Source organism: Poromitra crassiceps, assembly GCF_964638095.1.
Source record: "Poromitra crassiceps genome assembly, chromosome: 2".
Lineage (NCBI taxonomy): Eukaryota > Metazoa > Chordata > Actinopteri > Beryciformes > Melamphaidae > Poromitra > Poromitra crassiceps.
The window spans coordinates 80,044,331-80,065,998 of record NC_139624.1 but is presented as its reverse complement, the minus strand read 5'-3'; positions in this window follow the sequence as shown (position 1 = coordinate 80,065,998).

The following is a 21,668-nucleotide window of genomic DNA, read 5'->3' as shown; positions in this document are numbered from 1 at the left end:
TACCGGTAGTTCTTTTGAGATATTTTGTGTTCACAACAGAACAGAAAAGAATCCTCAAAAAAACACCTTGGCAGAAGCTACCTACAGTAAAAAAAAAAACTGTTGGCAGTGAATGTGTTAACAATATAACATGAAACCTTACATATGCCCATATCAGCACAAATCCCTATCCCAATAAGGACATAGACAAGATCTCACTCCTCCCCGTCCCTCCAGGCCATCCAATCTAGTTGTGTTGCATAATCGAGTGCATGAAAAAGCAGCGCACGTTTGGTGTTTTTTTTCCATAATCCTGCAGATTCAACCCTGATCCTGCAGATAATTGAAGAACGTATTTAATGCAAGTAATGCCATAAGTGTTTGAATATTAACTGTAATGTGATTATTGGACTTAGGGACTGCAATGCCTTACACTACTCATTAGACATGTGATTACAGTAACGCGTTACCTTGGAATGTGTGACATTTTTTTCTTGTTATTGTGTGTACCATTGTGGTGAGGACTATAGCTCTAAGTTTAGAAAACCAATGCAACTAGAAGGTGAAAGTATTAGAAAAGGTTTATTTACAAAAACAAAGTCTCACACAGCACTGTGGTTCACCCCCCTCTCCTGCTCCTGGGGAATGACCCCCTCTTCCTGTTAGTCACTTGCTTTTATAGACTTCTTCTGAAGTCCCACAACAAAGAGTAGCTTTATGCACTTAGCGCCCCCTACGGCTAGGAGGGGTTATTACAACAACCTCTAAATTCTCTCTACACCATATAGTAGCAGGCCCGGATTATCCACCAGGCCGATTACAGACATGCCCACTTTAAGCTACTCCCATGCAGTTTTTGTATGCATTATAAATGTGTTATTTTAGCCTATTCTATTTGAATATTTATGCATACTGGGGGTTCCTAAACAGTCTTGGAATTGCATAAATTGGGTATGATGCTCGCTACCCAATCGCTGAAAAATGCAATTCTTACAGAAATCTCCAAATGTCAAAAGCTATTCGATACCAAATCACAGCATTAACTTTTCTATGGTGTTCCTCAAGGTCTTGGTGTATTAATGTAGTATTGAGGGATTTTTTACCTTTTTCTTTAAATCAATCTTGCACCAACTCTGTGTAACAAATGGTATCAACTCAAAAAATGCTGCAACAGTTTGAGCCTCGGCATTCGTAATCCATCCTTGTATAGTAGGCTAAAACCACATGGACGCTGCCTTTCAGCATAGGAAAACACATGCAAGTAACAAAATGATTGTTCGCAAGAAAAAGTACCCTTTTACGGATACATATTCAGTTAGCAAAAGTAGATGTAGGCTATTTTTCAAATGCTGACTATTACATGTTAACTAAACATTAGTGACCAATGAATTTCAGAGTGAGCCTTTATCCTCAGATATAGCTATAACACTTTGTAATGCCATACTCCTGACCATGACAATAATACTGTCTCACTAATGGGGAACTAGAATGACAGCACCAACAAGTGAGCAGTTGACATCCATGTTTATTGTTGTTTATTGTTTAAAATGATCCCCATTAGCTCCCGCCAAAGTGACAAGCTAGTCTTGTCTGTCCAGACTTTGACATTTGAGTGAAATTTGAAGAAATACCATCAAGGTGTTCTTGAGATATCGCGTGAACGAGCTTGAAAATGGTATTCGTGAGGTCAGTGACCTTAACCCTTGACCTTGACCACCAAAATCTAATCAGTCCATCCCTGCATCCAAGTCGACGTTTGAGGCAAATTTGATGAAATTCCATCAAGGCATTCCTCAGATATCGCGTTAACGAATATTGGACGGACGCACGGACAACCCGAATGCATAATGCCTCCGGCCTGGCTATCACCGGCCGAGGCAAAAAAATGACACCCAGGTGTCTCTTCTACATTCTGCGAATGCATCATATACATTCTGTACTTCACGCCCACAGAGCCTGCTCAAAGGAAGTTGGGGAAAAATAACGCTTCAGACCGGAGGAAGTTCAAACCGATGCAGGTGATTGGAGAAATACGAGGTGGGACATCCACTCATATTTCTCCAATCACCTGCCTGCCTGCCTGCGTGCGTGCGTGTGTGTGTGTCGCACGTACAGTATAATGCCACATAGAAGTGAAAACAGGAGGATTTCCCCCACGCTGACACATTGACCACGCATCTATGACGAGACAACGCCTGAATGTATACTGTAAACCAGGGGTGCCCAAACCTTTTTAGGATGAGAGGTACTTTATAAAACTAGTCGCGAGCTACTTCTTTTCCCCTCGTCCCCCCCAAGTACATTTAGCACATTTGAACAGTATTATATTTATTTAACATTATTTAATAATGTTATAATTTTAAATACTGTAGATACTGATTGATTATTGATGGCCCGAGATCTACCTATTGGGCACCCCTGCTGTAAGCAGTGTCCAGCACCACTGAATGTCAAGTTTAGTCAAGTCAAGTTTATTTATATAGCCCTAATTCACAAGCATGTCTCAGAGGGCTTCACAGAAAGTATGTCTAGCTGATTCTAGCTAACACACAGTAACAAGAATATACAGAATAAAGATAACATTTGAACATTTGAAGAAAGCAGGAGAGTGGAGGAGGGAGGGAGAGGGAGGAGGGAGGAGAGGGGGGAGGTGGGGAGAAAATAGGAAATGTGGAGGAGGAGAGAACAGAGGAGGAGAGATGAGGGTGCAGGGGAGGGAGAGCCAGGGTAGGGGTAGGGTCTAGGGTTGGGGGAGGGGAGGGAGTAGGATACGGGCCCGGATTAGGGCGAGGGTGGGGAGAAATGGGAAATGTGGAGGAGGAGAGAAAGAGAAGGAGAGGGTGCAGGGGAGGGAGAGCAGGGGGAATGTGAGAGGGAGGAGAGGGCAGAGAGGAGGAGAGAACAGAGAAGGAGAGGTGGGAGGGCGCAGGGGAAGGAGAGCAGCGGGAATGTGAGAGAGGGGAGAGGACAGAGAGGAGGAGAGAACAGAGAAGGAGAGGTGGAAGGGTACAGGGGAGGTAGAGTAGAGGTAGGGTCTAGGGTGGAGGGAGGGAGTAGGATACGGGCCCGGATTAGGGCGAGGGTGGGGAGAAAATGGGAAATGTGGAGGAGGAGAGAACAGAGAAGGAGAGGTGGGAGGGTGCAGGGGAAGGAGAGCAGGGGGAATGTGAGAGAGGGGGGAGGACAGAGAGTAGAGGTAGGGTCTAGGGTGGAGGGAGGGAGTAGGATACGGGCCCGGATTAGGGCGAGGGTGGGGAGAAAATGGGAAATGTGGAGGAGGAGAGAACAGAGAAGGAGAGGTGGGAGGGTGCAGGGGAAGGAGAGCAGGGGGAATGTGAGAGAGGGGGGAGGACAGAGAGGCAGAGAAGGAGAGGTGGGAGGGTGCAGGGGAAGGAGAGCAGGGGGAATGTGAGAGAAGGGAGAGCAGGAAGTGGCAGGGATTCAGGAAAATAGGGGAGAAGAGGAGAAGGAGCAGAGGGGGGGAGAATGAGGAGAGAGCAGGAGAAGGGAGGGGGGGGCGGTGGGATGTGGGGGAGGAAAGAGCATGGAAAGAGAGGAGAACAAGAAGGGGGAAGAAGGGAAGAAGCAGGGGAAGGGGGAAAGAGAGGGGGGGGGGAGAAGATCAGACAACTGACTACTCTACAAGAGAACAGAAAATTGAAAATGTAAAAAAAGAGTCCAACAGAAGGGATATAAAAATGTAATTTTTAAGTTATCCTAAGATCAGGGAAGGGAGTTGAAAATCTAAAAAGTAGAGTCCAAAAAGAAATAGAAAATGCAGTCTTTAAGTGTTCGTAGGTTTAGAGAATACTAGTTAATTAGCTAGGTGAAAAAAGGGGTAACAAGATTGGGAGTTCCATGAGGATGATCTGAGGAATCCATGAGTCCGCGTTGGTGACATGAAGCTCAGTGTTGCACACAACAAAGACTGGGCCTGGGTCTGGACTGTGAGTGGATCATATACGTATAATGTCACTGCAAGCCTAAGAAAAGTTGGAAGACATGGATGTAAAGTGATTTAAACATGTATTGTCATTTACGCAAAAAAGGAAGAAATCTAATTGAATATTCAGTGACTGAGTTCAATCACAATAGGCTAGTGCAGAGCCGTGTATATAAAAGAGTCTCAACATCTCCATTCACTCCAATGGACCACTTTTCCAGAGTTCCAGGAAGTAAGGTCCTGGATTAAGCAGCACTGTCAAGTTGCCGCAAAATGGACAGTTTGTGTTGTACTTTGAAAGTTTTAATTTTTTTTATCAAATTGTACATTATAAGTTTTATTTTAGCATTCAGACCCATTCTTGGCTGTTAATTGGCTAATGAGTCACGCATTTTGGTCCTCCGCTGACGCCACTCTCTCCACACTAGGCTAGAATAACTGGCATGTTTCCCAATGCCATAATGTGAGTCAGTGCATGCTTGCATGGCAAATTGCCTGACATTTGGACAGGGACAATGTGCATGTGATACTGCTGTGAGGTTTATGGAAAACAGTAAAGTAGTTCCTTCTTCTCCTTCTTCATTTTAGGAAAGTGAGGATATTTTGACTGGTCCTCACTTTCTCACACACCTTCAAAAGGCTGTTTGAAAGTTTTATTTCATTTGTTTATCCTTTATTTAACCAGGTGAGTCCCATTGAGATCGAAACCTCTTTCTCAAGGTTAAAGCCCAATGTCCACCAGCTGCAGTACGGCTCTGTGCGGCTCCGGTACCGCTGCTGAAACAGACTCTCTCGCCCATGTAATACTGTAGATGGGCAACCAAAAAAATACGCACCTGTTCTACTTTTTGTCGGATCCCGCATGCGTCTGATAAGATTAAATTGGTTGTGGGTCTGTTCAGGCACAGAACCCTATTGCAGCTACTGGACAATGGACATAGAAGACTTTTTAAGTTTTAAGGGTTAGGTTAGAATTGGGTTGTGATTGTTAAGTAGGTGCTAGGGAATGCATTACAGTATATCAATGAAAGTCCTCACTGTGTGTGTGTGTGTGTGTGTGTGTGTGTGTGTGTGTGTGTTACAGTGTTGGAGCCAAATTAAAGACATCTGTCAAAGTGACAGTGGTGCTGGGAAGTGTTGCATCCTGGGATAGGAACGTGACCAGTACCCATGACAACAACAATTTCAACACCCTGGTGACGTTACACAGCAAGATTGCCCTTGTTTCCTGGTGGGATGTGATTCACTTATCAACTATTTAGTGGTTTTCACAGAGGACAGTAGCCTAGTAAACCAGCCCATCACGTGAACTCACATTTCATTTGGGTCTCACAGAATGAAATGAAATGTGACCGGCTGGTTTACAAGGCTAAGAGGACAGAGCACTATATCAGAAGGTGAAGTGTTTTAGTTATTACATTTCATTGTTGTTGGTTGTATTTTTAACTTCATTGATTTACATATTTATTTACATAGCTTCTGTGCCACCACCTCCATCTCCAGGCCCCAGGCCAGCAGCCGCTGGTGGAGGAGAGCGGTTTCAGCAGCCATGGCCTTGCTTGGCTATGGCCAACTAAATCCACCTGTCTTTTAGGTGCGCTGGGAGTTGGGTTTTCCTACCAGATTGTCTGGTAGTTGGGGTTGGGTCCTCTCTCCCTCCTTTTCAGCCATGGTGGTGTTCAAATCCCTGTTCAGGCATCATTTGTTAGAAAGGTTTTGAGGGGGTTCAGGAAACCAACATCACCATGGTACAACGGTCAGGTTACGTTGCAATGAAAGGAATGTCCCAGTCCAATCCGGTTAGGTAGGTGTAACAATCATTTATTATATTGGTGTGTGGTTTTTCTTCATAGACGCACACATAGGTCGAGGAACAACTCTCACACAATGAACTGAGCAGAGGGTTTAAATACAGAGGTAGAGTGACTGGGGCTAATTAGTCCAGAGTACTGTCAGGTGTGTATGGGTGATTGCTGGCAGGTGTGTGCATGGGTGAATCAGGGGAAGGGCAAATGTGAGGTGTGGAGAATTATGGGAAACTGAGTCCAGGAAGTAACAGTCCAGAAGTAACTCTTTTGTACAGTGTCAATTTCCATCTGCTTTAGATGTTGAATTTATGTATCATTCTGCATTGTTGAGGTTACGTATCACATATAAAGAAGAACAGGGGTAGCCTACTAGGCAGACCTGTTAGTGTTTCGTGTCTGTTTAGTATTTTTGGAGAACCGGATGGGTGGGGTTTATGTGTTGACAGGAATGTTGTGAAGTAGCCTATGCCTAGGTTGTCAACTAGAACAAATTCACTTTATACTACTATATATTAGGGGTGTCACGATACACTCAGTTCACGATACGATACGTATCACGATACTGGGTTCACGATAACGATACGATACGATACGATTTTAACAATATTTTTTTAAACTTGAATAATGACAATATATGACTGGAAAAGTAGTATTTTATTTGAAATGCACAAATACAAAACATGCTGTTGTGGGAAATTGTTATTACAATAACAACTAGAAAAAACATGAGATTGGAGATAAGGCTTATCTTGAAATAGAATGAGTTACACCGTCACTTAGATTTACTTTGAACTAAAAGGTTTCTCAGCAGTATAAATTCTCATTATGCATCTTCAGTTTTTCTTCAAACTCAAACAACAAGACTTTTCTTAATCTATTTTTTATGCATCTTCAGTTTTTCCTGTCAAGTAAACAGTTTTGCCAGAAACTCAATTGAATGGTTTCTCTCCTGTATAACTTCTCATGTGTCTCTTCAGAGACTTGTTCAACTGAACTACTTTCCACACATTGAACTTCAACAAACAAAGACGTTTCTTAGTCTATTTTTGAAAAAAAAAAAAAAAAAAATTTTTTTTTTTTTTCTCTCGATATGAGATTTCATCTCAACGATACATATCGTGACGTTTTACTATCGCGAAATTTCGTGGGACGATATATTGTGACACCCCTACTATATATACTATATATACTACTATAGTTTATGATTATCTTTTTCTCCATTGCATTGAGGCTATAACAAACCCCTCTCGTCTGACCCCCTCAGTAGGATCAAACAAACGCTGAAGTGTATTTCCAAATACTACTTGACTCAGGTCTGAAGTCAGGGCTTGTAGCAACTGATAATATCATAAATGATGGATGATGTAAGTTAAAAATGTTTCTCTAAATTGGTCAAAAATTTAATAAAACTAGCATAACACATTGGAGAGAGATGGCTCATGGCAGGGAAATGGTTAAAACTGGTGAAATGGTTAAGTAAAGGATATTGATTGATTGATTGATTGATTGATTGATTGAAATGAACATTCAATTTACGGGCAACATTCCTGCTGTCAGCATGCCATTTGCATGCTCCCTCACAACTTGCGACATCTGTGATCTGTGCCATTGTGTTGTGTGATCAATCTGCACAATTTAGAGTGGCCTTTTATTGTGACCAGCCCAAGTAAGGCACACCTGTGCAATAATAATCCATCTATTTAATGCAGCTATTTAATCAGCATTAGCACCTGTCAGGTGGTTGGATTATCTTGGAGGAGAAGTGTTCACTTATGTTGGTCTCAACCTAGTTTCAAGATGAGAACCAGTCATGTTACCTCATATCACAATAGGCATCAGCGCTCAACATAAATCAAGTGTAATCCAAGTGTGACATCCATTATGACGTGCGTCTCCTGACTCATCACCCCATCCTCAATAGCCAATCAGCCCCTGTCAATATTAGGGATGGGCATTTTAACCAATTTAAATACTCGAGTACTCTCCTTCTATAATGAACGAGTAATCGGGTACTCTCTGGGGGGGGGGGGGGGTGTTTGGGGGTCCATGTGGAAACACACGCTGAACCCAAGTTTGGCTATGTTAAGCAGTTCATTTCGAATATCTATTACTATGGTAATGACGGAGCAGGGGTAATCTGCTGTGTATGGGGCTGTTCACACGTACCGTTTGCATTTTTGCATGGAAAAAGCGCTACCTGCTGTAGCACTTTTTGTGAGGAGAGGGACCATTAGGTGACGTTAGCTGCAGCTGTTGTCCCTACTGTACCTCATATCTCCGGTAGTTGGATGGCATTGGTTAGCTCTTCGTTCGAGCAGACTTCTGAAACAAGCGAAGGCGAAACATTACTCAAGTACTGACGTTATGAACGAGTACTCGAGTACCCGAGTACTCCCGCCCATCCCTAGTCAATACTGTATGTCAATATGACGTTGGTAATGACGTCACTGCCGAGGCCATGACGTGACAGTACATATAGCATGGTCAGCGTGTCATCATCCTCTTTCCCTGATCCTTCACCTCATGGTCGCTGTACCTGAGCTGATCGTATCCCATCCTCTGAAGCTGCGTTTCGCCCCACCCACCTCCCCAGTCCACCACCAACGTCTTGACTCCTGAAGAATTCCCTACGGGGGGGGATTTGGCGTAATGACTCTGTGGTAAGATGCCTCTCTTCTTGTGGTGAGAGAGGAGGGCATCTGCTCAGACTAGGATAGAGAATCCCCCCCGTAGGGAATTCTTCAGGAGTCAAGACGTGGACTGGGGAGGTGGGTGGGGCGAAACGCAGCTTCAGTGGATGGGATACGATCAGCCCAGGTACAGCGACCATGAGGTGAAGGATCAGGGAAAGAGGATGATGACACGCTGACCATGGCTATATGTACTGCCATGTCATAGCCTCGGCATTGACGTCATTACCAGTCATATTGACATATTGACAGGGGCTGATTGGCTATTGAGGATGGGGTGATGAGTCAGGAGACACACGTCATAACGACCGTCACACTTGGATTACACTTGACTTATGATGAGCGCTGATGCCTATTGTGATATGAGGTAACATGACTGGTTCTCATCTTGAAACTAGGTCGAGACCAACATTTCAATCATGAGAGACCAGTGGGTAAAATTTAATGAGCAAGGTTTATTCACAAATGGCATGGCAACTAATTATATACTGGGAATATCAAACTCCATCTGCCTGTGGATTAAGGAATTCCTGTCGGATCGCCCCCAGAGGGTGAAGGTAGGCCGCCACACCTCATCAAGCATAAACTTCAGCACTGGCTCTCCCCAGGGCTGCGTGCTGAGCCCCCTTCTCTACTCCCTCTACACCTACGACTGCACCCCTGCCCACCCCAGCAACTCCATCATCAAGTTCGCGGACGACACCACCGTGGTGGGGCTCATGTCTGGGGGAGACGAGTCTTCATAGCGGGATGAGGTGGAGAAGCTGTCGGTGTGGTGCACGGAAAACAACTTGGCCCTGAACACCTCCAAGACCAAGGAACTAATCATAGACTACAGGAGGAAGAAAACAGACACTCAGCCCCTGGTTATCAGCGGGGACGGCGTGGAAAGAGCTTCCGACTTCCGATTCCTGGGCGTCCATCTAGATGATGACATGACCTGGAGCACCAACACCACTGCTACCATCAAGAAGGCACACCAGAGACTGTACTTCCTGAGAGTACTCAGGAGCAACCAGCTCGCACAGGAACTGCTGGTCTCCTTCTACCGGTGCTCCATCGAGAGCATCCTCACGTACTGTATCTGTGTGTGGTTCTGCAGCTGTACAGCCGCGGAGAGGAAGGCGCTCCAGAGAGTCGTCAACACCGTCCAGAAGATCGTCGGCTGCCCCCTCCCCCTTCCTGGCTGACCTGTACAGCTCCCGCTGTCTCAGCAAAGCCCACAGCATCCTCAAAGACCCATCCCACCCTGGCACTGCCACTTTGAACTGCTGCCCTCGGGCAGAAGCTACAGAGCAATGAGGGCACGAACGAGCCGGTTCAGAGACAGTTTATTTCCAAGAGCCATAGCTGCGCTCAACATGCCCTAACACAGTTATCTTAGATATACTGTATGTAGACTGTATATATAGAATATATATCTATATATAGATATATATAGAATATATATAGAATATATAGAATAATAATAAGAATATGTACATAGAATGTTCAAGAATGCACACACAGAACCAAGTTCAATGTCGATGCTTAATGTATATAGGACTGTGCAAGATGCTAAGGGGAATGTAAGTGCTAAGGGGAATGTACAGTAAGTGGAATGTATATAGAGTGTACACAGAACAAACCTGACACTAGACACTTTTTACTTTTTATTTTTATTTTTATTTTTTATTTTATTACCTCATACTGTGATACACTAGACACTTTTACCCTTTATTACCTTGTTACTTTTATACCATTATCTTTATTAGCTAACTTATTGTCTTGTCTAAACGCACCTAGGGGATTGCTTAAATTTTGTTGTTCTTAAAACTTGTTTTGTGACAATGACAAATAAAGCTCATTCATTCATTCATTCATTCATATGGCATGGCAGCATGGCAACTGATTCTTTGGCGTAATGACTCCGTGGTAAGATGCCTCTCTTCTTGTGGTGAGAGAGGAGGGCATCTGCTCAGACTAGGATAGAGAATCCCCCTGAACAAAATGTGAGAGAAGTAAGCCTGCTATGATTTTCCCCCACATATAACATAACAACTGTGGTCTCTTATTACTGATCACTGATACAATCTGCACAATCTGTATATAAAAAAAGCTTTCTGGATAATAAACCAAAAGCCACCATCCCTGTAATCTACTTCCCAAATAATTATGGTCCCCTTTGCTGGGAAAAGCTTGTTAAATTTGACTTAAAATTCTCAATGGTCTACTCTAGCACCTCCTCCATTTACAAAATTTGTCTCTCAGAAAAATCCTGGGGACAGACTAACAAGATCAAGCTTATGCGGATACATTCTTGTCCCAAGGAGGAAAACATCTTTCGGTCAGGCAACCTTCCCAGTCTTGAAATTACCTTGCACATAATTTCAAAAGTTGGTTAAAGAACAATCACACCTGCCATTATACCTAGCAGCTGCATGCTTGTCCTGTCTGCTGTCATTTGCTTGTTTGTCAGATTGTATCTTTTATGCCTGCATGGGATGTCTGTCTGTCTGTCTGTCTGTCTGTCTGTTTGTCAGATTGTATCCTTTGTGCCTGCATGTATGCCAGTCTGTTTGTTTGTCTGATTGTATCCTTTGTGCCTGCATGTATGCCAGTCTGTTTGTTTGTCAGATTGTATCCTTTGTGCCTGCATGTATGCCAGTCTGTTTGTTTGTCTGATTGTATCCTTTGTGCCTGCATGTAGCCTATGCCCGTTTGTTTGTTTGTTTGTTTGTTTGTTTGTCGTTTTTCAGATTGCATCCTTCTGGTTTTATAGTCTTCTGTAATGTGATTTTAATGTCATGTTTTCACTGTGTGCTGATCTGTCTTAACTTGCATATTGCTCTGGGTCGCTTCATGTTGTATTTACTCCTGTTCTTATTTTTTGCTTGTGTGTTTATTGTTGGTGTTTGTTTTTAATGGAAGATTTGCTGTTTGGCTATGATGTTGCTTAATGTACACTGTCCCTGAAATAAATAAATAAATAAATAAATAAATACATGAATGAATGAATAAATGAATGAATAAATAAATAAATAAATAAATAAAATACAAATAGTACGGATAGAAAAAGGTCTTATTGTTGCATTTGTATTCCTGCATTTGGTTCATTTCAGTTCATTTATTCATTAATTTTTACCTCCGCCCCCTGTCAGGGTAAAATAATTGATTGATTGGTGATTATTGTAGACTCTGTTTAATTATGATCTAGTTGATGTGCATGGATCAAATCTGAGGCACTCAACTACTTTCGCTGGGAAGCAGTTTGTTATGTTGAACAGGCAAACCCACCGAGGAGTGGATAACGTAGTGTTTTGCCTTCCTGGCAATAGAAGGTTTTGTTTTGTTTTTGTTGTAATAATAATGCATTTTATTTCAAAGCGCCTTTCAGGTCACTCAAGGACACTTTACAGGGTAAAATCAGAAGCAGAGCAACAGGCAAGCAAACAGTATAAAATATAAAAAGAGTGGAAGGGAAATAAAATAGAACAAAAATAAAAAACTAAACAATAAACAGAGAAAACACCATGGACATTACAGGGAATATGCTAATTTGAAGAGATGAGTTTTGAGGCTGGATTTGAACAGGGGGAGGGTGTCAATGTTGCGAATGTCAGGAGGGAGTGAGTTCCAGAGTTTGGGAGCAGAGCGGCTGAAAGCTCTGCTCCCCATGGTGGTGAGCCGGGCAGAAGGGACAGAGAGATGGATGGAGGAGGAGGATCTGAGGGAGCGGGTAGAGGTGGCAGTGTGGAGGAGGTCAGACAGATAAGGAGGGGCGAGGTTGTGGATGGCTTTGAATGTGTGCAGGAGGATTTTAAAGTCGATGCGGAATTTAACTGGGAGCCAATGAAGTTGCTGTAGGACAGGGGTAATGTGATGGAAGGAGGGGGTTTTGGAGATGATGCGGGCGGCTGAGTTCTGGACCAGTTGGAGCTTATGGAGGGATTTCTGAGGGAGACCAAAGAGGAGGGAGTTACAATAGTCGATGCGGGAAGTGACAAGGCTGTGCACAAGAATAGCGGTGGTGTGGGGGGTGAGGGAAGGGCGGAGACGATTGATGTTGCGTAGGTGGAAATAAGCAGACCGGGTGATATTATTGATGTGAGATTTGAAGGAGAGTGAGCTATCGAGGATGACACCCAGACTCTTGACCTGAGGGGAGGGGGAAACTGAGGAACTGTCAATTGTGAGGGAAAAACTGTCAGCTTTGGAAAGTGTGGATTTGGTGCCGATTAAGAGGATTTCCGTTTTATCACTGTTTCATTTGAGGAAGTTGGAGGTGAACCAGGATTTTATTTCAGAGAGGCAATTGGTGAGGGAGGAGGGAGGGAGGGTGGAATTTGGTTTAGTGGAAAGGTAGAGCTGGGTGTCATCCGCGAAGCAGTGGAAAAGGATGTTAAATTTACGGAAGATGGAGCCAAGGGGGAGGAGGTAGGTGATGAAGAGAAAGGGCCCCAGGACAGAGCCCTGGGGCACACCAGAGGAGACGGGGGAAGGTTGGGATCTGAATGATTTGAGTTGGATGAACTGAGTGCGGCGGTTGTGAAGATCAGCGTCTTATTTTGTCTCCATGGGAAAATATCCCATGGGATTGAACCAGCCACCAGTCATCTGAGCCAGGGGCCTGGGCTGGCTATATCTGACATGAAATGTTTATGTTCGGCGCACAATGATTTTTGACATTGTGGCCCTCTGTACAGAGTTTCGATATTGAAATAAACAAATCCTTATTCATTACAAACGAGCAATTAATTTATTGGTGAATCAACAAGGCATTTCATTAAAATTTCCCACAACACCCCCCCCCCCCCACACACACACACACACACACACACACACACACACACACACACACACACACAGAAGGGAGGGTGTGACTACCATAGATCATTGCATCATATCCTTGATAGAAAATCATGTTACATCATCATGTTCCTGGAAATTATATTGTTACAGTCACAAATTTAGAATTTTGAAATGTATTTTGTGAATGGGAAGCTGGCCAAGCAAGCACCAAGTGTGTGTGTGTGTGTGTGTGTGTTATAGAGACTATGGAATGACTTCCAAAACAGAGTTATTCTGGTAGTCAAAGCCAGGGGTGAAAGGAAAATGTTGAACACATCCAAATACAACTGTGCTATAACACCTTATTCTCGCAAATGGACTTTACTGCACATTTTATTTTGTAGAGAAGGTTCTAGAAGGTGTAGGACTAGGCTACTCTGATTGAAAGCAGTCTCTTTTCCTTCTTTGTAGATATCGTTGTAGATATCATTACTTTTCCAATAAGTAGGCCTATACTCACTTTTTCCACCAGCATACTGAACAGAGGGTGCAGAAAGTTCATAGTTTTCCACTGCTCTTCCTTAATGGGATCTTTCTATTGGGGGGAAAAAGATTAGTTCTCATTTCAGTTTAAAACAGGGGCAGAGGAAATGATCAGTTTGTAGGCTTGCCAAAATAAAGTGTTTAAATGAAGGGGGAAGGGCTTTATGGGCATCTCAAGCCAAGGGACAGACCTTCTCTCACGCACACATGCCCCGTTCCATCTGTACATGGGAACTAGGAATCTCATGGTTCAAAAGTCAGGAACACCCCCTCGGATTTCCTACCCCGATCTCGGGGGAGCCTCACCAGCCCTGAGCTCAAAATCCAAGATGGCAGGTCCATGCTTCAACAGTAGTGAAAGTTGTAGTAAATATATTCTTCTTCTGTCTTCTGTCTTATTTGTGTCTCATTAAATCAGTCATACACACAGTACTGTCTAACTTCTATGGACATGTGTCCATAGACAAATGTGAGTAGGGGCCACTATGAGTGGTACTACTCTCGTACTGGACCGACAACGCCACCTATGTTTGAGTTCAGTAAATTAAAACAGAATTTGAATGGGATAAGGGTAACTATAGAATATAGAATCCTGGCTTGCCTCTGGCCAGTGACACTTAGGAAAGACTAGGTGACAACCAAGTATAGTTTGGTGACGAGCTGGAGAGACAGTTGACGGCCGGAGAGACGGCAACCGGTACGGGATGGGATTAGCACCCCATCTTGGCTCTCTCGTGAGGGAGAAATCCACAAACGCTACGGATTAGCCTCCTGAAAATCTGCGCAAAGATCGGCGCGGCCTGGGGTCCTTCAGGCTAGAGCGAGGTGCTCGACGCAGGTAAATGACGTGCAGTGCACAGGCCCTCTTGAGGCGTCCTTGAGGCATCCTCTCAGCCTCTGGATTGCCTTTGCCACGGGAGGGTCTGGTGAGACGAAGGAGGAGCACGGCCGGGATTAACCCACAGAGCCTAGATCCTCCATGCACCGAAGGGCCAATACTGCGGCATAGCACTAGCTCTATTGCAGCGGATTGGGCGTTCTCGCTTACCCCTCCCGCGGGCAACGTTGCAGACAGAGTAGTAAGGCTGATCCGTGAGCGGCTTCTGGGACGCGAGTCGGGGTCTTAATTGGCCTCGGCTGGGTCTACTGGGCGAGGGTGTATGATGTTGACAGACCCGAAACACCTTACGACCCCAGATAACATCACTGATGACGCGTCCCAGCGCATGCGGCAGTAGTGTATTTGAGAATAAAAACTAAGAGGACAATAGGATAAAGTAAAAGGGGAGAAGTTACAATAAATTGACCCAAACAAATACTTAACAAAGGTTCGCTTTTATTGGGGGAAGAGCAGTTAAAACCAGTGGTGTATAAAAAGGTGAACACAAACACATGTAGCTGTACCAAAGGAATAACAATTGTATTTCCTAAAAGATTAAAATACAAAAAAGCAGTGCCTATCTAAAAGCTAAAAATAAAAGACAATGGGATTAAAATGCAAGTTATGTAAATGTATTATTAAAATGCAGCAGCTAGGATGCCCAGGCTAGGACCACAGGGCGAAGCCCATAAAGTGCTGGTGCTGAGTCACTGTCCACATAGGCGTTCATAGCTCAGAAACCTCCCTCCTCCTCCTCCTGGAGCCAAGCCTGCAGATGACACTGGAGGCCAGTCAAATGTCCTTTCACAACTTATTAGCAATGCCACAGTGGACAGTATTTGTATGTGCAAAATACCATGAAATGTGTTGTTATCAACTGTTATTGCTATAAACATGGCTAGCCTGGCTGGAGCTAACCCTGGCTGGTTTCCCAACTGTTTAAATGGAATGCAGAAAACCCGGGTGTGACGTCACTTAACTGGGATATTCCTCGTTCCCAATACAAAAGGAATGCTCCAAGTTACACTCGCAGATACACTCACAGTCTATTACAGGTGGGAAAAGTGCGGGGAGTAATGAACTACATGAAACAAAAAACGTATTGAGGGTAGGCTATACTGGAGGAATTCCTGTTTGGGTTACCCAGACACATGTTTCCAGAATGAACAGATACTTTCATTGTGTAATCATAGTCTATTTGTATATTTGACTTATTCTTGTTTAATTTCTCATAGACTTGTATAAAGAATAAATATGTTTGTCAATTTCCAGGACTTGACAAGCACACACAGAAATCACAGTAAAGTGTGGAAAATATCATGAAATTTGTTGGCTTTATTTTGTTGTTATTATTATTACTATTATTATTACTATTATCCAAAATTATGTAGGTGCCCTTTGCTCTACATTACATGACTCTACCAACTGACCAACACCACCAATCTAAATCTAATGGCACCATCTAGTGGTTATTCTTCAAACATGCACTCATGCGCGCACTCAAACACAAACAATTGGAAAATGAAGGTACTTTTATTTTACAGTGTACAAAAGCAGAGATTGCAAATGTTAAAAAGCATTACCAAATGCCACTGTGAAAACGCAAACTTATTTATTGGAAGAAACTCAAGTTGTCACTTCATTTCACCTTTCATTTCCTGTTGCTTCTCTCAAGCCTGATATACTGTAAATCAAAACAGGTTGGAAAATAACAGATGGAATAGGAATATCTCTGAATGAGAGTGATATGTTTGGTGTACTCATTTGTAATATGGGGAATCAGCCCCAACAACATCCATATTTATTGTAAAATTTAATTTTGCCTGTAATGATTCTAGAATATGGGATCAGAGATATCATGAAATAATGAAGTGAAATATGCTAAACACTTTACAAAGGTACACAAAATTTACAGTAGTTAGGCTACTAGGTAACTAATGAGTGCATAAAGTGCAGGGTTACCATTCTGGAAAGTACTTGAAAGTGCTTGGATTTAAGAAAAAATAATCTGAAAATGCTTGAGATTGCTTAGAGGTTCTTAAACGTGTTTTGATTTAGCCTACCAGAGTTTGAGCCTCGTGCACTCGGTAATCTTAAAATTCACTTATGATACCATTTTTATGTCATCAGTAGTGCTATAGGCACTAAGTTCGATACACTTTCTGAAATAATAATAATTTGTTTTATTTGTAGTGCACCTTTTATTCACAAAGAATCTCAGAGTGCTACAGAGTTAAACACATAACAAGCAGACAATACAACTAACAAAAGTTAAAAGTCAACATAAGTTAACATAAAATAAAAAAAGGTTTTGAGGCCTGTCTTGAAGGATTCTAGGCTCTGTGTTGCCCTTAGGTGATTAGGGAGTCTGTTCCAGAGGCGTGGCGCTGCCGAGCAGAAGGCACGGTTACCCATGATGCGGAGCTTGGTGCTGGGGACCCGGAGGAGCAGGCTGTTGGCAGACCTGAGGGTACGAGTGGAGCTTTGTGGAGCAATCAGTTCTTGTAGGTAGGGTGGGCATGTCCATTTATGCATTTGTGGGTGAGTAGGAGAACTTTGTAGTCAATCTTGAAGGAGATGGGGAGCCAGACAGTGAGAACAGAGTAGGTATAATGTGTTCATACTTCCGTACTCCTGGCAGCGCTGTTCTGTATATATTACAGCTTCTGGATGCTCTTGCCAGGGATTCCAGTGAACAGTGAATTGCAGTAGTCCAGCCTGGAGGAGATGGAGCCTCTATCTCCTCCAGGCTGGACTACTGCAATAGAGGCATGGGCAAGCTTCTCTGCATCTGGCAGGGTTAGAGTGGGGCGGAGTTTGGAAATGTTTCAGAGATGATAGAAGGAGGTCTTACACAGATATTTTATGTGGTCACTGAACGACAGGTGAGGGTCAAACCTAACACTGAGGTTAGTGACTGAGGTGGAGAGGGAGATGTCCTGACCATCAAAGGTGAGATGGTGTATGGGGGGTGACTGAAGCTGGTGGGGAGTACTGACAAGGACAGCTTCAGTTTTGCTGCTGTTCAGCTGAAGGAAGTTGTTGCTTCCAAGCCCTTATCTCCTCCAGGCAGTTGTTGAGATGTGATATGGCTGCCGAAGGGCTTGAAGCAGTTTTAATGTAGAGCGGTGTGTCATCAGCATCACAGTGGAAAGACAACCCATGTCTGCTGATGATGACACAACCAAGGGGGAGAATGTAAAGAATGAAGAGGATGGGGCCGAGAACCGACCCCTGTGGAACATCACAGCTGAGGGAACACTCTAGACTTGCATCCTCTCATTGAAACATACTCAGTCCTGCCGGACAGGTAGGACTGAAACCAATTAAATGCTGAGTCTGATAGTCCAATGGTGGTGCGGATGCGCTCTAGGAGAATAGTGTAATCCACCGTGTCAAACGCAGCACTCAGGTCAAGGAGAAGGAGAAGAGATGGTGATCCTGCATCAGCTGCCATCAGCAGGTCGTTCGTGACCCTGAGCAGAGCTGTTTCGGTGCTGTGGGCTGCACGAAAGCCTGACTGGAATTTTTCAAACAGGTTGTTTTGTTTAAGGTGGTCCTGGAGCTGAGAGGCAACCACCTTCTCCAACACCTTGGACAGGAAAGTGAGGTTGGAGATGGGCCTATAGTTGGGTGGGCCCAGGGTGGACTTCTTGAGGAGGGGCCGGATGACGGCGACCTTGAGAGCAGATGGGACACTGCCAGTTTGAAGGGAGAGGTTGACGGCTTGGGTGATCAAGGGGCTGAGAATGGGAATGTATAATGAGTAGAGCAGTGGGAATGGGGTCCAGGGCACAGGTACAGGGTTTCATTTTTCTGAGGATTTCCTCAATCTGGCTCTACTGAACACAGGTGAAATATGGGAGGGATGGCAAGCTCCCAGACAGGGGGCCAATGGCAGGAGGAGACAGAGAGGAAGAGCTGGACATCAGAACGCAGATGTTGTTCACCTTGGCTCTGAAAGAGTCCATGAAGCTGTTACATTGCTCCTCTGATGCATCAGTTGGAGAAGATGATTGTGGTTTCAGGAGGTTTATGGTGGAAAAAATGTGCTTTGAGTTGCCATGGTTCTTATTGATTAGGTTGGAATAGAAATGTGATCGAGGATATTTAATGGACTTTGGAGTAGGCCCTTTGATGCTCACGGAAGGCTAGTTTATGGACAGTGAGCCCAGTGTGTCTTGCGCGTCGTTCCAGGACACGCCCAGCTGTTTTTATTTCCCACAGTTCATGTGTGAACCAGGGGGCAGAGCGTGAGAAACTGACCTCACAAAAATTTATCCAGGTTACCTAGGCGACCAGCCACATTTGTTTAGCGCTGGGCCAAGCTTGATACACTTTCTTCTTATCTACACTATCACTCTTCGCATAGGCTACAAGTATACAGAGATTTGCTGTTGTGCTCTCTCATAGGTGTTCTTAGCTCAAACAAATATGTGGCTGGTCACCTAGGTAACCTGCGGTGGATGGATACATTTTAGTTTTTTCCCCAGGCTTTATTGCTTGAAAAGTCCTTGAAATGTATCATTACAAAACAGTGGCAACCCTGAAGTTGCTAATGTGTAGTGTGTGAACAATAGTGCTGTTTGTGTGAGTGCGTTCCTTAGCTTGCAGGTGCTGAGTGTGTGTTACAGGTGGAAATGGAAATTAAATTAATTGAATGTAAATAAAATGATCCAAATCTGGGGGAAGGGGTTTCATTGCGGTTTTTAGGGGGCATTCTAAGATTTCTTTGGAGCATTTCTGCCCTTGCCCCTGGCTAATTTCCTACTGTCTCAGGCAGCAGAACGAGCAAGTGACTGGCTGTGGATAAGGAGGAAACATGCTAGCTGGGGAGCTCGCTAAGGTCAGATTGATTGTTTGTTGTTGATTAACGGTCCGCATCAACAGGGCTGAATCATTGACAGTGGTGGTGTAGTTAGGGATTGTTTGTTGTTGGTCATGATTGACGGTCCGCATCAACAGGGCTGAATCATTGACAGTGGTGGTGTAGTCAGGAATGTCATACCGAACCGACCTGGATAGCTAGGCTTAGATAGTGAGGTAATATGCAGTTGTGCGGTGGTAGCATGGAGGGGGGGTGTTTCCAGGACGCTGGATTACACCGTTAAGCCTTCTTGAGGTGTCGTGGGCCTAACTTAACGAAACGTTGGTGAAGGAAGGTGCCCACTTGAAAACCCCAATGACATGCTTCATACTGCTGTTGGCTAGGGTAAGTGGTGATTTGTGTCTTGTTTATTAGTTTGTTAGCCTGTTAGCTTGTTTTATTCTGGATTGGGCTTCTAAATGTGTTTTTCCTCTGATTTTGGCACAAGGGATAGTAACATCTTGTCTGTGTATTAATTAATACTACACTGATAGTAGTTAATCATTAGTTAATCATTAGCTAATGATTAGTTGGTGAGTTCCACTTCCTGAGTAGAGTAGTTAATCATTAGTTAATGGTAGGTTCATGAGTATAGTAGTTAATCATTACTTAATTATTACCTGTCCATTAGTTACTTACTCTTTTTGTGTATTCTATATTGTAAAGTGATGCATCTGTAGCACTTACTCAGTACACTATAGATACAAGTGCTTAACTGTAGGTATTTTTCAAGGAGTAGAGAAATGGAATACCAGAGACTTTCTTAGAACATATAGCCGGCGTATTTATTTTACAACATAGAACAGTTTTCTTCTTTTTATAGTACACTTCGGTTACTGTGATCTCTCTTAGTCCCAATAGTTTGAGATAGACCCAGTTTTGTCCTTTAAGGAAACTCTGTATCTCCTCCTTTCTTGTTCAACCACTCAGGTTGGAAAACCCAAATAAACAAATTAAATACACTTCAGAGCTCAAACCCATGAAACAAAAAGTGATCTACCCGGGTAGTGTGTTTTTAGTGTGACGAGATCTCAGCACAGTGAGCACATGCTTATCCGCACGATTATGACGAAGAAGGATATTGAACCAAGTCCTCCTGTGAATCAGTCCTTGAGACTGGTGAGACTCCACCTCGGTCACACAGCACGTCCGGTCCGATCGCTCTCCACCGTACGTCCCCTGCTGGTCGGTCGGCGGATGGCGTCTCCCTCTCTCTCAATCTCAATCAGATCCATAAAAAACCAACCTGCGCAAGCAGGGCTTTGATTATTCTCTGATAATTGTAAACACATTAGCAGATCTGGAACTAAATGTAGCTACTAAATGTACTCAAAATTTGACAGTACTTCCCAAATTACTACTAAATTATATACAAATACATTCAATCTCTTTTAGTTGCTGCACATGTAAACTCTGGTAATAGCAAAACACACAGCAACATGACATAATTTTCTTTCCATTCCATTCATTCATTTTCATTCATACTAACTGCACCTTATTTATTCCAACTCTAGTTCTACTCTGATTGGTTTTTTAGTAAATGTCTTATCAAGGAATAACTTGCCACATTGTAAAACAAACAGCAAAGCTAAACAATACGTTTCACTCTGCAACTTAATGCATTGACTCCAGTATGTTAGCTAGCACCACATGGCTAATACTTGACCAAACACTCACCGGAGGATGAAATATATCGCCATTTAATCCTCAGCAGAACTTCAAGATGTCAGATCATAAGTGAATGATGATCTCAAACAGGGGAACTTCGACCTGTTTCTCATAGAAAACCTTTAAACTATGTTTTATCTTATTTTCTTTACTTTCTTTGGCGTGGTGAATGTCTTTGTTGCTTCCGTCTTTTCTGTCATGTCGTTGTTTCTTCTTCTACTCTCTAATAATAAGTTGTTTTTCCGTTCTACAGCTCCAACACCACTACTGCCGTCTGCTGGACTAAAATCGCTATTGCAGATGGGAAATAGACTGGAAATAGATTTACCCAGAGTATAGACTAATTTGAGTGGGTTACATCCTCCCCCCCTTAATCTGCATGCATCCTTGCATGTTGCACCCTAAACAATCTCAGAAGTCAAAGGCGTTAGATTGCATAAGTGTATGGTCAAAGTTAAGAGTTTGGGAGAAAGCTTCGTCTAACCCAGTTAAAATTGAGTGCATAACAGTTATTAATGGG